Below are 15,373 nucleotides of genomic sequence, written 5' to 3' on the forward strand. Positions count from 1 at the left end.
GAAGACACCAAAAGGAAAGCTGAAATTTTAAATTTCATGTTTAAGAAGTCATTCATGCAGGGGATTGTACAAACGTACTGTCTTCTGAATGTCTTACAGACTCCCACATGAAGGAAACAGAAAAAGGCATCCGTTGCATAGAGAAGCAACTGAAAGAACTGAAAACAAATAAGTTGCTGGATCAAGCTGGAATCCCAATTCAGTTTTACAGAGAGTACTCTGTGGCATTGGTCCTTTACTCAGCTTGCACTTATCACAAATCTCTCAGCCCGTGAAAAGTTCCAAGTGACTAGGAAAAAGTGCAGGTGACTGATGTACATAAAAAAGGTAAAAAAAAAAAAAACGGATCCACATGATTGTAGACCAATATCCTTAACACTGGTGTGCTACAGAATTCTTGAATACATTCTGAGTTTGAATATAATACATTTCCTTAAGACAGAAAAGCTTTTGTCCACAAATAAGCATGGATTTAGAAATAATTGCCCATGTGGAGCTCAGCTTGCCCTTTTCTCACATGAAAACCTAAAAATCATGGATGGAGGACAGCAAGCAGATTTCATATTCCTAGAATTCTGGAAAGCATTTGACAATGTGCCCCATTGCAGACTGTTGACGAAGGTCCAAGTGTACAGTTTAGGTTCCCAGATATGTTAGTGACTAAGTAATAGAATCCAATACAATGTCCTCAATGGTGAGTGTTCAACAGAGACAAGGGTATTGCCAGGAGTGTGATAGGACCACTCTTATTCTCTTATATTATTTATAAGAGACATGATCTGACAGACAGGGTGAATAGCAATTTATGGCTGTTTGCTGATGCTGTGATGTATGGGAAGGTGTCATTATTGAGTGACTGTAAGCGTACACAAAAGATGACTTGGAAAGAATTTCTAGTTGGTGTGATGAACGACAGCTCGCTCTAAAAGCAGAAAAATGTAAGTTAATGTGGCTGAGTAGGGAAAACAACCAAGTAACATTCGAATGCAGCATAAGTAAAGTGCTGCTTGACACAGTTCACATCGATTAAATGTCAAGGCATAATGTTGCAAACTGATATGAAATGGAATAAGCTGGTCAGGTTGGCAGTAGGGAAGGTGAATGCTCAGCATCATTTTATTGGGGGAATGTTGGGAAAATGTAGCTCATTCATAAAGGAGACAATGTATAGAATGCTATTGTGACCCATTCTCAAGTACTGTTTGAGTGCTTGAGACCATCACCAGCAAGGATTAAATGGCACTAGCCAAGGGTTGTCAGTAGGTAATGACTGTAACATCACACCTCAATGTTTCATCCACCTGAGAGATATGAATGTTTACATTAGAAAGAATGAGATGCACTGCGTAGGAGACATCAAAGCAGTTCAGAGGTGTGCAACTAGATTTCTTACAAGTAGGTTCAATCAGCATGCAGGTATTATGGAGATGCTTCATGAACTCAAATGGGAATCCTTGGACGGAAAATGATGCTATTTTTGCAAGGCAATATTGTGGAAATTTAAAAACCAGCAATTGAGGGCGACTGCAGAGTGATTCTACTGCCATCAATGTTTATTTTGCTTAATGACCATGAAGGTAAGATGTGAGAAACTGGGGATCACAAGGAATTTTTCAGACAGTTGTTTTTTCCTCACTCTAATTGTGAGTGGAACAAGAAAGGAAATGACTAGTAGTGATACATAGCACTCTCTGTCACGCACCATACAGTCACTTGTGGAGTATGAACATAGATGCAGAATTCTTTGGCCACTGTAATACTAACGGTCTTTATTTGAAATTAAAACAGTGGCTGGGATGAATCCCAGGACTCTTGGATTAGTAGTCAGTTGCACTAACTACTGGATCAGTGACAGTATTTTGTCTTTGAGATTTAACTGATGCAATGAACCATCCAACACTGAGACAAATCTTACCTTGGATATCTATGCAAATGTGATTAAAGATATTGCTTTTTTTGGCAACCTGTTTGTAGTAAGAAGGCAATGTCAAAGAACAATAATTATTAAATAATTAATGTATAACCACTGCAGTATTTGATTTTGAGAGGTTGGCAGAAACAGGCAAACTGTTTTGTGAAAATTTCCAGACAACAGAAGATGAAAATGTTGAACAGCGAGAAAATAACGTACATGGCGAAAACAAACTTTGACCTAACACTGGTGAAAACGGAATCAGTGAAATAAACAGGTGGTGAAATTGCATATACTGAGGTTTGCTAGAGAAGAATATGTTAATTTTATGTACTTTACTCAAATCTGTAAGCAAAATTTTGCCTCAAGCTCAACTAGTATGGGAAGATAATTGTACTAACAGATTTGTAAAAATATAAATTTTGCCATGGGAATATCAGAATATTGAACATAAGATAGTCATGTAGAATGCAATTAGCTAGACAAATGTGAAAGGAAAAGTCATTTAACTGCCATTTTATGTTATTCAAAGAGTTTGCACAATACTGTGTAAATTTTTTTTGGAGATGGAACAAGGTGGTGCAGAATAGCTAATGTTGAGTTAACGACAGCACGTGAGACTCCAGGTGGGTTCACATTCTGTGTGGGTCACATGCTTGACAACCAATGTATCACTGGTCTCTACAGTCATTTTCTGTGCTGCATAATTTCTTCAACTACAGTCAAACACTATCTTCTTCACTCATTATCAACTCCAACAAACATTACATCTGATGATTAATATATGTACTGCTAATGACTTTTTTCCAATGTGCTACTTGACAGTATGCAGTTGTTCATTAGTCTCCAATGCAATACAATTTTGTTCACAATATTTAATAATATTGTGAAATTAGGTTCACTCATGATCTTAGGTGGACTTCTGACTTTTCAGTTTAATTACTCTCATTTGTGTAGTACAGAATTACTAGTGATAGTAGTTCCTGTCCTTCACCTACCCGTACCGTTTCCTACTCCCACTCCAACACCACACTACCTTCTAGTCCACCAACACATCCCCTAGTCTTTTTCCCCTCCTTTACTTCTCTCCTTTTCCATCGCTCCTCCCCCTCAAACCTCTCAACTGTACCTAGTAGCCCTATCCCGTCCCCACCACATCCCTGCAAGTTCCCACATACAACACTACACATTCCTCCACCGCTACCCTCCTATCCCCCCCCCCCCCTTCCACCCCAACCTCCTCCTTACCCTCACCACCCACCAACTGCTTTTCTATCAGGTGCAGTTACAACTCAGTCCAACCTCACCAACCAGACATAGTGGGTGTGTGTGAGTTGTACTCATGTGAATGTGTGTGTTTTCTACTTTGGGAGAAGATTTTGTGGTCAAAAGCTCAAACTTATAAAAGACTTTTTTCTGTGCTTGTCTGCAACTCAGTGTCTCCTCTATATGGTGAGCAGCAATCCAGCCTTTCCATAATACTGATATCTGAATATAATGTACAAGAATTACTAATGTCTGTATACAGCTAAGCATAAGTCTGATTTAAAATAATAATGGAAGAATATGCAAAAACACTGAAGACAGCTTGCAAGCTATACCCAAGTGCACATAGAAAAGTTACTCTGGTCACAATTCTATTAGAAATTAGATTTGTAAGAATTGTGATTTTATAGGGTATAATTATGTATAAGTATACTGAACTGTACTCATGGATGCCTCACATGAACAAAGAACCTCCTAAGGTAGAGTACCTTGCATCCCTCAATGATATAGACAGTCGAACTGCAGATGCAACCACAACAGGGAGGTATCTGTGGAGAGGCCTGACTAACCAAAAACATACAGCATCTTTTCCAAAAAACCATGTCCCTATACATATAGCTCACAGATGCTTGTTTCATGATGCAAATATGTACACAATACCACATTCATTTACATATGCTGGACACACACTAAACAGTGCAAATCCATTTTGTTTACATATGCTAGACACATACTGAACAGGGCAATTTCACTTTAGATGGTGTACAAGGTAACTTGCATGCCATCTAAAGTGGAATTGCTCTGTTTAGTATGCATCCAGCATATGTAAACAGACGTGCTATTGTCTACGTATGTAACAAGCATCAGTGAGCAATATGTATATGGACATGGCCTTTTTAACAAGATGCTGTGTGTTTTTAAATATTTAGTGATGATAAATGTTTATAATGTGCTGAGTTTTATCCACTTGACATCTTGTGCATGCGGTCAGTGTAAAAGGAATATGTTTTATAACAAAAAAGTGTGTAAGATCTGAAGTTGACAGCTAAGACTGTTGAAACTGATTGTCTTGAATAAAACATATTTTGTGCGCTCTTGGCTTTTGAATGCCTTTTAACAATTAAAACAGATCACCCTTCAATATTCTCACAATGAGAAATTCAATCAACGGAATTAGTGAAGTATGGTGACAGGAAGAACAGAACTTCTGGTCAAGTGAGTTGTTGTTGTTGTTGTTGTTGCTGTTGTTGTGGTCTTCAGTCCAAGGACTAGTTTGATGCAGCTCTCGATGCTACTCTACCCTGTGCAAGCTTCTTCATCTCCAAATAATCACTGCAATGTACATTCTTCTGAATCTGCTTAGTGTACTCATCTCTTGGTCTCCCTCTACGATTTTTACCTTCCACACTTCCCTCCAATACTAAATTAGTGAACCCTTGATGCCACAGAACATATCCCGCCAACCAATCCCTTCTTTTAGTCAGGTTGTGTCACAAATTCCTCTTCTTCCCAATACTATTCAGTACCTCCACATTAGTTACATGATCTACCCATCTAACATTCAGCATTCTTCTGTAGCATGACATTTCAAAAGCTTCTACTCTCTTCTTGCCTAAACTGTTTACCGTCCATGTTTCGCTTCCATACAGGACTACACTCCATACAAACACTTCCATAAAAGATTTCCTGAGACTTAAATCTATTCAGAAACGCTTTCCTTGCCAGAGCCAGTCTACATTTTATATCCTCTCTGCTTCAACTACCATCAGTTATTATGCTCCCCACATAGCAAAACTCATCTACTACTTTAAGTGTCTCATTTCATAATCTAATTCCCTCAGCATCACCCGACTATATTCCATTATCCTCATTTTGATTTAGTTGATTGTCATCTTATATCCTCCTTTCAAGACACTGCCCATTCCGTTCAACTGCTCTTCAAGGTCCTTTGCTGCCTCTGATAGAATTACAATGTCATCAGCAAACCTCAAAGTTTTTATATCTTCTCCATGGGTTTTAATTCCTAATCCGAATTTTTCTTTTGTTTCCTTTACTGCTTGCTCAATACACAGACTGAATAACAACAGGGATAGGCTACAACCCTGTCTCACTCCATTTTCAATCACTGTGTCCTTCTACTCTTATCATTGCCATTTGTTTTCTGTACAAATTGTAAACAGCCTTTCGCCCCCTGTATTGTACCCCCACCACCTTCAGAATTTGAAAGAGAGTATTCCAGTCAACATTGTCAAAAGCTTTTGCTAAGTCTACAAATGCTAGAAATGTAAGTTTGCCTTTCCTTAATCTATATTCTAAGATAAGTCGTAGGGTCAGTATTGCCTCACGTGTTCCAATATTTCTATGGAATCCAAACTGATCTTCCCTGAGGTCGGCTTCTACCAGTTTTTCCCTTCATCTGTAAGGAATTCATGTTAGTATTTTGCAGCCATGACTTATTAAACTGATAGCTCGGTAATTTTCACACCTGTCGACATCTGATTTCTTTGGGATTGGAATTATTATATTCTTCCTGAAGCCTGAGGGTATTTCACCTGTCTCGTACATCTTGCTCACCAGTTGGTAGAGTTTTGCCATGGCTGGCTCTCACAAGAGTATCAGTAGTTCTACTGGAATATAGTCTAGTCCTGGGGCCTTGTTTTGACTTAGGTCTTTCAGTGCTCTGTCCACACAGTATCATATCTCCCATTTCATCATCATCTACATCCTCTTCCATTTCCATAATATCGCCCTTGTACAGATGCTCCATATACTCCTTTCACCTTTCTGCTTTCCCTTTTTTGCTTAGGACCGGTTTTCCATCTGCGCTCTTGATATTCATACAGGTGGTTCTCTTTTCTCCAAAGGTCTCTCTAATTTTCCTGTGGGCAGTATCTATCTTAAGCCTAGTGACCTAGGGATATATGCCTCTACATGCTTACATTTGTCCTCCAGCCATCCTTTACTTAGCCATTTTGCACTTCCTATCAATCTCATTTTTGAGACGTTTGTATTCCTTTTTGCCTGCTTCATTTATTGCATTTTTTTTATTTTCTGCATTTTTTATTTTCTCCTTTCATCACTTAACTTCAATATCTCTTCTGTTAGCCGAGGATTTCTACTAGCCCTCATCTTTTTACCTACTTGAAACTCTGCTGCTGTCACTATTTCATCTCTCAGAGCTACACATTCTTCTTCTACTGTATTACTTTCCCCTGTATTTGTCAAACTTTCCCAATGCTCTCTCTGAAACTCTCTGCAACCTCTGGTTTAGTCAGTTTATCCAGGTCCCATCTCCTTAAATTCCCACCTTTTTGCAGTTTCTCAGTTTTAGTTTACACTTCATAACCAATAGATTGTGGTCAGAGTCCACATCTGCTCCCGGAAATGTCTTACAGTTTAAAACCTGGTTCCTAAATTTCAGTCTTACTATTATATAATCTATCTGAAATCTTCAAGTGTCTACAGGCCTCTTCCACGTATACAACCTTGTTTTGTGATTCTTAAACCAAGTGTTAGCTACGACTACCCCCCGTTCAAATTTACCTGCTACTTTTCCTTCTCTTCCTTTCCCTATTATCTGATTCCAGTCCCCCACAACTATTAAATTTTCATCTCCCTTAATTATCTGAATACTTTCTTTTATTGCCTCATACATTTCTTCAATCTCTTCATCATCTGCGGAACTAGTTGGCATATAAACTTGTACTACTGTAGTTGGCATGTCTATCTTGGCTACAATAACGCATTCACTATGCTGTTGGTAGTAGCTTATCCATGCTCCTATTTTTTTTATTCATTAATAAACCTATTCCTGCATTACCCCTATTTGATTTTGTATTTATAACACTGTATTCCCCTGACCGGAAGTCTTGTTCCTCCTGCCACCGAACTTCACTAATTCCCACTATATCTAACTTTAACCAATCCATTTCCCTTTTTGAAATTTTCTAACCTATCTGCCCAATTAAGGGATCTGACATTCCACGCTCTGATCCGTAGAATGGCAGGTTTCTTTCTCCTGATAACGACGTCCTCCTGAGTAGTCCCTGAATGAGGGACTATTTTACCTCAGAAATATTTTACCCAAGAGGACGCCATCATCAAATAACCATAGTGTAAAGCTGCATGCCCTTGGGAAAAATTACGGCTGTAGTTTCCCCTTGCTTTCAGCTGTTCACAGTACCAGCACAGCAAGGCCATTTTGGTTAATGTTACAAGACCAGACCAGTCAATCATCCAGACTGTTGCCCCTGCAACTACTGAAAAGGCTGCTGCCTCTCTTCAGGAACCACACCTTTGTCTGGCCTCTCAAGAGATACCCCTCCATTGTGGTTGCATTTACAGTACGGCTATCTGTTATCGCTGAGGCATGCAAGCCTCCCCACCAATGGTAAGGTCCATGGTTCATGGGTATAGGGTTAAAAATACAAAATCAAACAGGTATAATGCAGGAGTCAGTCTAATATTGAATAATAAAATAGGTATGCGGGTAAGCTACTAGGAATGACATGGTGAAAGGACTATTGCAGCCAAGATAGATATGAAACCAACTCCCACCACCGTAGTTAGGTTTATATGGCAACTAGTTCTGCAGGTAAGCAAGATATTGAAAGAATGAATGATGAGATAGAGAACATTATTCCGATAATCAAGGGAGATGAAAATTTAATTGTGATGGGCGATTGGACTCAACAGTAGCAAAATGAAGAGAAGGAAGAATAGTAAGAGAATATGGACTGGAGGAAAGGGATGAAATAGGAAGCCAAATTTTGCATAGAGCAGATGCAACTTGTATTTAAATGCTCTGAGATGGAGGTATCCAAAAATATATTTCTCAATAGTAGATTCCAGAATTTAAATAATCAAGATGCGTTTTGATTGTTCCCCACACAGATTTCACTAATGTCAGTCAATGTGTTTGAAACAGTTGATATCGAATAATGTTTCTCAAAACAGGTAGTAACTAGTCTTAAAGCTGCACCTCCAAATGCCAGTTATTTTCATGTAGCAGAGGTTTGGGGGTGTGGCTCCTATTGTGGACCTCCTCAAAGCTCAGCTGCTACAACCTCTGGCCACACATGATTTTTGTATTCCTCTGCTTACAACAAAAGGAAATTAACTGGCTGAACATTTGCTACCAAACCTCTGTTGCTGTATTTCTGTATTATATTTTGATACTTCATTAATCAAGCTTTAATATTTTGGTATTGTTGAAGGTAGTATTTTTGGTTCTACCATTGGCAGTACTGACTAGTGTAGGAAAGGCAAACTAGGTTTGGAAACATCTCACTACAATGCAGTAGCATAAGTGGCACCACTTCGTGAGAATTTCATGAATGATTAGAGGAAATAAGTGTGCAAAAAATGTCTTGTTACCTTTAGTTACTAAGAATTTCCTAACTTGTTAACAGTGTTTGCAGCATAAAACATGTTATCAATTTTTTTGTGAGTGCATAGTGCCTAAGTACTTGTGAGTTTCATTTTCTCATGAAGAACTGTAGCATGCCACAAGTCTGAAAACATCACAATATACAATTTATTAGACAAATATTTGGAATGTGTGATAAAGGAGAAATTGTTTCACCCAGATCCAATCTAAACACCAATCAAGAATGAAAACAGTGCCAATCCAGACAAGACTATATCCAGATCCTTAGCTGAGTGATGTATAATGGCATGTTTAGCCACCAACATATTTCTCTGACATTGAAGCACAACAAAACATACTAAAAATTACCTTTCAGAATGATCTTTAATATGTGTATCACTTAAAATGCATATTTTCATAATACATTAGTTTAAATATGAAAACCAACAAATACAGAATGTGAGCTTTGTAAACACGTAAATCAATGTGTTATTGTTCAATTTGATTCTGTGAGCTACTCATGGAACATCACTGTTTTGTCACAGGAATTTGTAAATGCTGTTAATTGAGCACATGAAAAACATTAATCATGCAATAAACCTAACATGCACGGCATTAAAAATCTCTCCAAAACATGTAAGTTTTAGTATTTTTGTTGTGATGAAGCACCTACAGATCTTTTCTCAGAGTTTGCTTTTGGTGCTATTTAGTAATTTACTGTGAAGAGAACAGGAGATACATTCGCCATAGTTCCTTTCAGTAAATGCCGCCCGCCGCAGCCTACCCAAATATGGAAACCGGGAACTGCCCCTGGCACAGAGTATAATTTAACGATTGGTAACACTCTTTTTAAGAGCCAGGAAAGAAGGTTGTACATGTGGAAGAGACCTCATAATACAGGAATGATTGAGATTGTTTATCTATTGGTAAGATAGAGATTTAAAAAGCATATTTCAAATTATAAGGCATTTTCAATGGCAAATGTGGATTCTCCTCATAATTTATTGTTTATGAACTGCAGATTAAAACTCAGGAGCTTTTGAAAAAGTAGGAAATTTGGGAGGCAATGTGATGGAAATGAAGAGGAAGACAAGGAAGATGAGGTGGGAGATATGATACTGTGAAAACAATTGGACAGAGCACTGAAGATTCAAAGTCAAAACAAGGCCCCTCCTGGAGAACATGATATTCCCTCAGAATCACTGGAATACTTGGGAGAGACAACCATGGCAAAACTATTCCGCTCAGTGTGCAATATATGAGACAGGCAAAATATATTCAGACTTCAAAAGAATGTACTGATTCAAATTCCAATGAAGACACATGCTGAAAGGTGTGAATACTACTGAACCACAAGTTTAATAAGTTGTAGTTGCAAAATATTTACACAAATTACCTTCATATGAATGGAAAAACTGGTAGAAGCCAAGGAAGATCAGTTTGGGCTCCGCCGAAATGTGGGAACACAAGTAACACCACTGAACCTACAACGTTTCTTAGAAGATAGGGTAGTGAAAGGTAATACTACATTTATAGCATTTTTAAATTTAGAGAAGCTTTTGACAATCTGGAGGTAGCAGGGATTAAATACAGCAAGTGAAAGGTTATTTACAACTTGTACAGAAAACACTGCATTTATAATAGTCAAAGGGCATGGAAAGGAAGCAGTAGTACAGAAGAGAGTAGACAAGATTGTGCTCTATCACTGTTGTTATTCAATCTGAACCAGGGGCGCCGGCTTATAAAAAAATATTGGGGGGGGGGGGGGGGGTGGAGGGCATACTGGGGGGGGGGGGGGGGGGGATCTTGCCTCGGGAAATTTTATTTTCTAAATTTTAGATGAAGAATAGTGATCTTTAAAGTTTTTTTAATCATTTTAGAGTCATATGATCAACATTAGAACCCCGAAAACTGGACTCTCGATAACTCAACGCTCTGGGAAATTTGACAAGCCTGACACATTTTTTGGCATTGAAAAAAGAAACAAAACATAAACACGTACAGTATTTTCATAAAAAGCTAATTTAATTTACAGTAATAATCATGCTTATAGACTATTACAGAGCAGTGAATATATAGCTCTGAAAAACTGAAATTATATTTAAACAAATCCTAAACTATCGTTAAAAGAATAAAACATAAAATATTGCTGTCGCACAGTAATAGCACATTGATTAATATGTGAAATAGCTAATTTAAGCTTACTCCTGAATAAGGCTCAGGGTTCATTACATAAAAACAATATCTCAAAGTTAATGCTCTACTACAGTTAATAAAGTTAATACAGTATGCCTAACACTTTCAGTCAAAAAGTATGTAAACAGCGGGTTTTAATTGGGTCTTACACCCTAAAAAATTTAAGTATTTGAAAATATCTAATACAGTAATATAGTAATACAGTACTAAACTAGTACTAATATTTCAAAACTGAAAATATAATTCTCTATTTTATAAAGATTTTTAATATTGCTCTAAATGCCATTATTAGGGCTAGAGTGTTTTTAGAAAGCTGCAAATGTCGACCGTCTGACTGGATTACTGAATATGAAGTCGTTGATGACTGGTCAGATATCCAATTCATCCAAAACATCTTGGTGGGCATGAAGAACAGCCAAGTTGTTCAATCGTTTCTGTCCCATTGTTGAACGGAGATATGACTTCTAAGGGCACTGAATGACTGTTCTGCTGTTGTTGTCATGATTGGAACTACTTGGAGAAGCTTAATGCACTTCACTACTTCACATAACATTTCTCCAACTGCAGGCTCTTGTGTAATGTAATTTCTTACATCACAATGTTTTTTAAGACCAGTTGTTTTTTTATTAGTGATGTCAGCTAACATATTCAAGTGTAAGTGCAGTCTCTCATGTGTAGGTCATTTTTGAAAAACTCAGTTGATTTTTCCAAATTTGTTTCACCCCTGTTTACTAAAAGCAAGCACTCTTGTTCAACTGCAGTGAGCTGTGTGAGTCCAGTTGAAGCAAACCGCTCAGTAATGCAAGATTGCACCGTTTCACAAACCTCAATGTAAATAGCTTTGTAGTATTCCTTTGGGGTTTTAAAAGTGTGCAGTAAGGTGGCTTCATTGTTTTCATACTTCTTTGGTGTACTTCAATTCAGAGGAAGCGAAGGATCATCAACTTGTGAAGGTTTTTCTTTTAAACACAATTCCCAAACATGTTCAAAACTACCATGCCTTCCATTCAATATACAAATCAAGTTCTCATATATTTTTTCCAAATCAGCAACACTTGGATGAGGGCATTGAATTTTTTCATTGACATCCTCTACTGGGTTCAATGCATGTACATAAAGAAGTAAAAAGAAATACGTCTTGAATTGTAACATTGACTCAAGGGTTTTGTCCTCTGCAGGAAATGTTTCAAAAAAACTCTAGAAATTCTTCAAAGTTTTTCAATATTCCCAAGATACTAGAAGCTCGCATAGTCCATTGGGTCGGGTAAAGCGGTCATAGACCAGTTTGGTCGTTGGTGCTGTCACAGCAAATGCTTCTGAAAAGTCCCATCCTTTTGTTGGATTCCTTTATGGTGATAATTAAATCCTTGGCCAAAGCCATAATATCCCTCATAGATGTAAGATGGTGGAGAGTGTCTACAACTGCCAAGTTTTAACTGTGAGCAATGCAGTGCACATAACATGCTTCTGGTTGTATATCCAAAACTAACTTTTTTAGTCCTTTGAACTTACCTCTCACATTTGAGGCACCATCATAGCACTGCCCTCTTAAGTTATCCATTGACAAATCAAGATGAGCAAAAACGTCTTTTAAAATACTAAACAGAGTTTGTGATTCAGTGTTAGGGGTCCCGTATAAGCCAATAAAGACTATGTTGATGATTAAGAAATCATCGACAGTACGAATGCAAAATGACACTTGTTTCGTCAACCATAATAGAAAAATTTTCAGTCTTCTTGATTGAAGCCAATACCTTTCTCAACACAGACTTTCCTAGTATATCAATTATCTCATTTTGTATATCATGGGACATCCACTTATACCCCGAACACCCTCACCAATCTTTAAACTCAGGTATGTCATTCTTTCAGAGTTCCAACAATTGAAAAAAATTTGAGTTTACATCTTCGTGCCCTCTAACTGCTAGTCCTTGTCGGCATAGAAACTGCACGGAAGTAAAAATTGTCTCAAGAGCTAAATAGCCTTTCTTCATATCACTGTCTAACTGTTCATTCAATTGGGAAGCCACACTTTGATTAGCGATAGAATTTAATTTCAGAACACCTTCTTTATGCGTAAACATATTTTCATGAAGATGGAATTTTTCCAAAGCCATTTTCCAGTTAGAAAACCCAATGGAAGTAAATGCATCTTCTTTTTTGGAAGACAATTGTAATAGATTTTTAGCATCTACCTCTTTGCAGGTTTTGCAAAAAACTTTTTCAGTAGATGCTTCATATTCTAGCCCTGTATATTTGATCAACCAATACTTCTGAAATGATCTTCCCTTACTGGAATGTCCAGGTTGCAGCTGTGAACAGTTCTCGCCTGAAGATGACGAAGCAATTGATGACACAATAATTGTTGGAGGTTGAGTTGCAGTTTCATCAACTTCCAAGCATGCCTTTTTGGTAACAAATTTATCCATTGCAAACTTAATTCACAGTACACTAAGAGACTAAAGTAAGCAAATAAAATATAGTCATATAAAATAGTCCACTAGACACTAAAGTTGGAACACTAAACATATCTGCAGCATGCACTGCACGAAACTATCCACACTGAATGACTGCGACAGCAGGGTGGGCTTTATATAGCCATGGCATCGTAATGTCTCGAAGCATCAAGGCAATGTGAGGTGGAGGGTTCCAAGCACTTCTGCTCCAGTCACACGGCTGCAGCGTTGGTCTGCCGGCACCAGACTTTACCCGAAGGTTTGTGCACCGGGGCAAATTCTAAGTGTGCCCGCAACACCGTAACACTATCATGATTCACACCACTCGTTTTCAGTTAACCTGCTTACTACCATAATAATTATTTGTTTTAACTCATTACTGAATGTATTTTAAAAGGTAACTATTGTCAAACAAGTAAAATACAAAATTCCAACATAATTTTGTGATTTTACAAAGCATAATACAATTGAATTTTTGATGGGGCTTGGGCCCCCTCAGTCCTTGTGGAGTCAGCGACAGTGATCTGAACACTGAGCAAACAATAAAGGACACCAAGAAGAAATTCTGAAAGGGAATTAAATGTCAGGGGGGAGAAATAAAATTTTTGTAGCTTGCCAATGATTCTGTAATTCTGTCAGAGACAGCAGAGTACTTGCAAGAGCAGCTGAATGCAACGGATAGTGCCTTGAAAAGATGTTATAGCACAAACATCAACAAAAGTAAAATGAAGGTAGTGGAATGTGATCTAATAAAATCAAGTGATGGTGAGAGAATTAGATTAGGAAATGAGACCCTGAAAGTAGCAGGTAAGTTTTGATATTTTGGTAGCAAATTAGCTGACAATGGTTGAAGTAGAGACGGTATAGTACAAAGACTGGCTACAGCAAGGAAAGTGAACATCAAATATAAATTTAACTGTTTAGGAAGTCTTTTTCTGAAGGTATTTTTCTGGAGTATAGCTTTGTACAAAAGTGAAACAATGACAATAAGTAGTTTAGACAAGAAGAAAACAGAAGCTTTTGAAATGTGGTGATACAGGGTAATGCTGAAGATTAGATGGGTAGAGAGAATATTTAATTAGGAACTGCCAAACTGAACTGGGCAAAAAAGAAATTTATGGCACAACTTGACTAAAAGAAGGTATCAGTTGATAGGGCACATCCTAAGTCAACAAGGAATCATCAATCTGGTAATGGAGGGAAGCATGGGGTATAAGAATTGCAGAGGGAAATCAAGGCATGAATGTGGGCTGTAGTAGTTCAAATGGATGTGGACTGCAATAGTTATTTGGAGATGAAGAGGCTTGCACAGGACAGAGTAACATGGCAACCTGCATCAAACCAGTCTTTGGACTGAAAGACATACAAGAGAACAACTGATAAATGATGGTCTTTTATATTTTGCACTAATGGAAAATTATAGCAATATTTAAGCCAATCCCATGCATCCCAATTATATACTGGGGTGTTTATTTATCAATTGGAAACCCAATCTAATACTAATATCAGATATTAAATGTTGTAGGTTACGCAAAAAACGTTCTTGATGTGGAGACAGATCAAGGATCAAGAATCAAAAGAGGAGCATTGGGAAGGAAGATAAGAAAGTCAAACAATATCATAAACAATTAAATTTGTAATTTTGTTTTTTCTTATTTTTCATTTGTCCATTTGCATATTTCGGCAGCACAACTGACGAGTCAACAAGCAACACAAAAAGCGCCTGTTACAAATGAAGACCCTTGCTGATTCAGTTTGGTTAGTATCTAAACTAATTTCACATTCAAATGTTCATTAATTAACATGGTATCAGTTACATCTGAACGCTTCTAGAATCCCAAGCATAAATTTACACATGGAATTCTAGAGGAAAGGAGGTATTAAATTGCAAACAGTGCAGTTAGAAGTAAATGAAGTGATACTGACACAAAATTAACAGACACCCACAACTGTAAACTGCAGTGAAGAGCATGGCAGAGAGCCATTCCCATGGAACCATGTAATAGGGTTTCTCTCCATTCCATTAGTGTATGGAGTGTGGGAAATGATTACTTAAATGCCTCCATGTGAAACCCACGTGTGCATGACCCAATACTTTGCTTGTCTGACGTATTCCATGAGGTAAGAAGATATGATGATCTGATTTATGATCAAAAATTTTTTTTTATTGCCTGT

General features: G+C 37.6%; 1 protein-coding gene across 4 annotated transcripts in view; it reads right to left on the minus strand.

Annotated features, from left to right (window-relative positions):
* The window catches only part of LOC124793147 (uncharacterized protein YJR142W), a 287,324-nt gene that overhangs the window by 144,576 nt on the left and 127,375 nt on the right, over positions 1-15,373 (minus strand). The window lies entirely within an intron of this gene.

Source organism: Schistocerca piceifrons, chromosome 1, assembly GCF_021461385.2.
Source record: "Schistocerca piceifrons isolate TAMUIC-IGC-003096 chromosome 1, iqSchPice1.1, whole genome shotgun sequence".
In the NCBI taxonomy this organism is placed as follows: Eukaryota; Metazoa; Arthropoda; class Insecta; order Orthoptera; family Acrididae; genus Schistocerca; species Schistocerca piceifrons.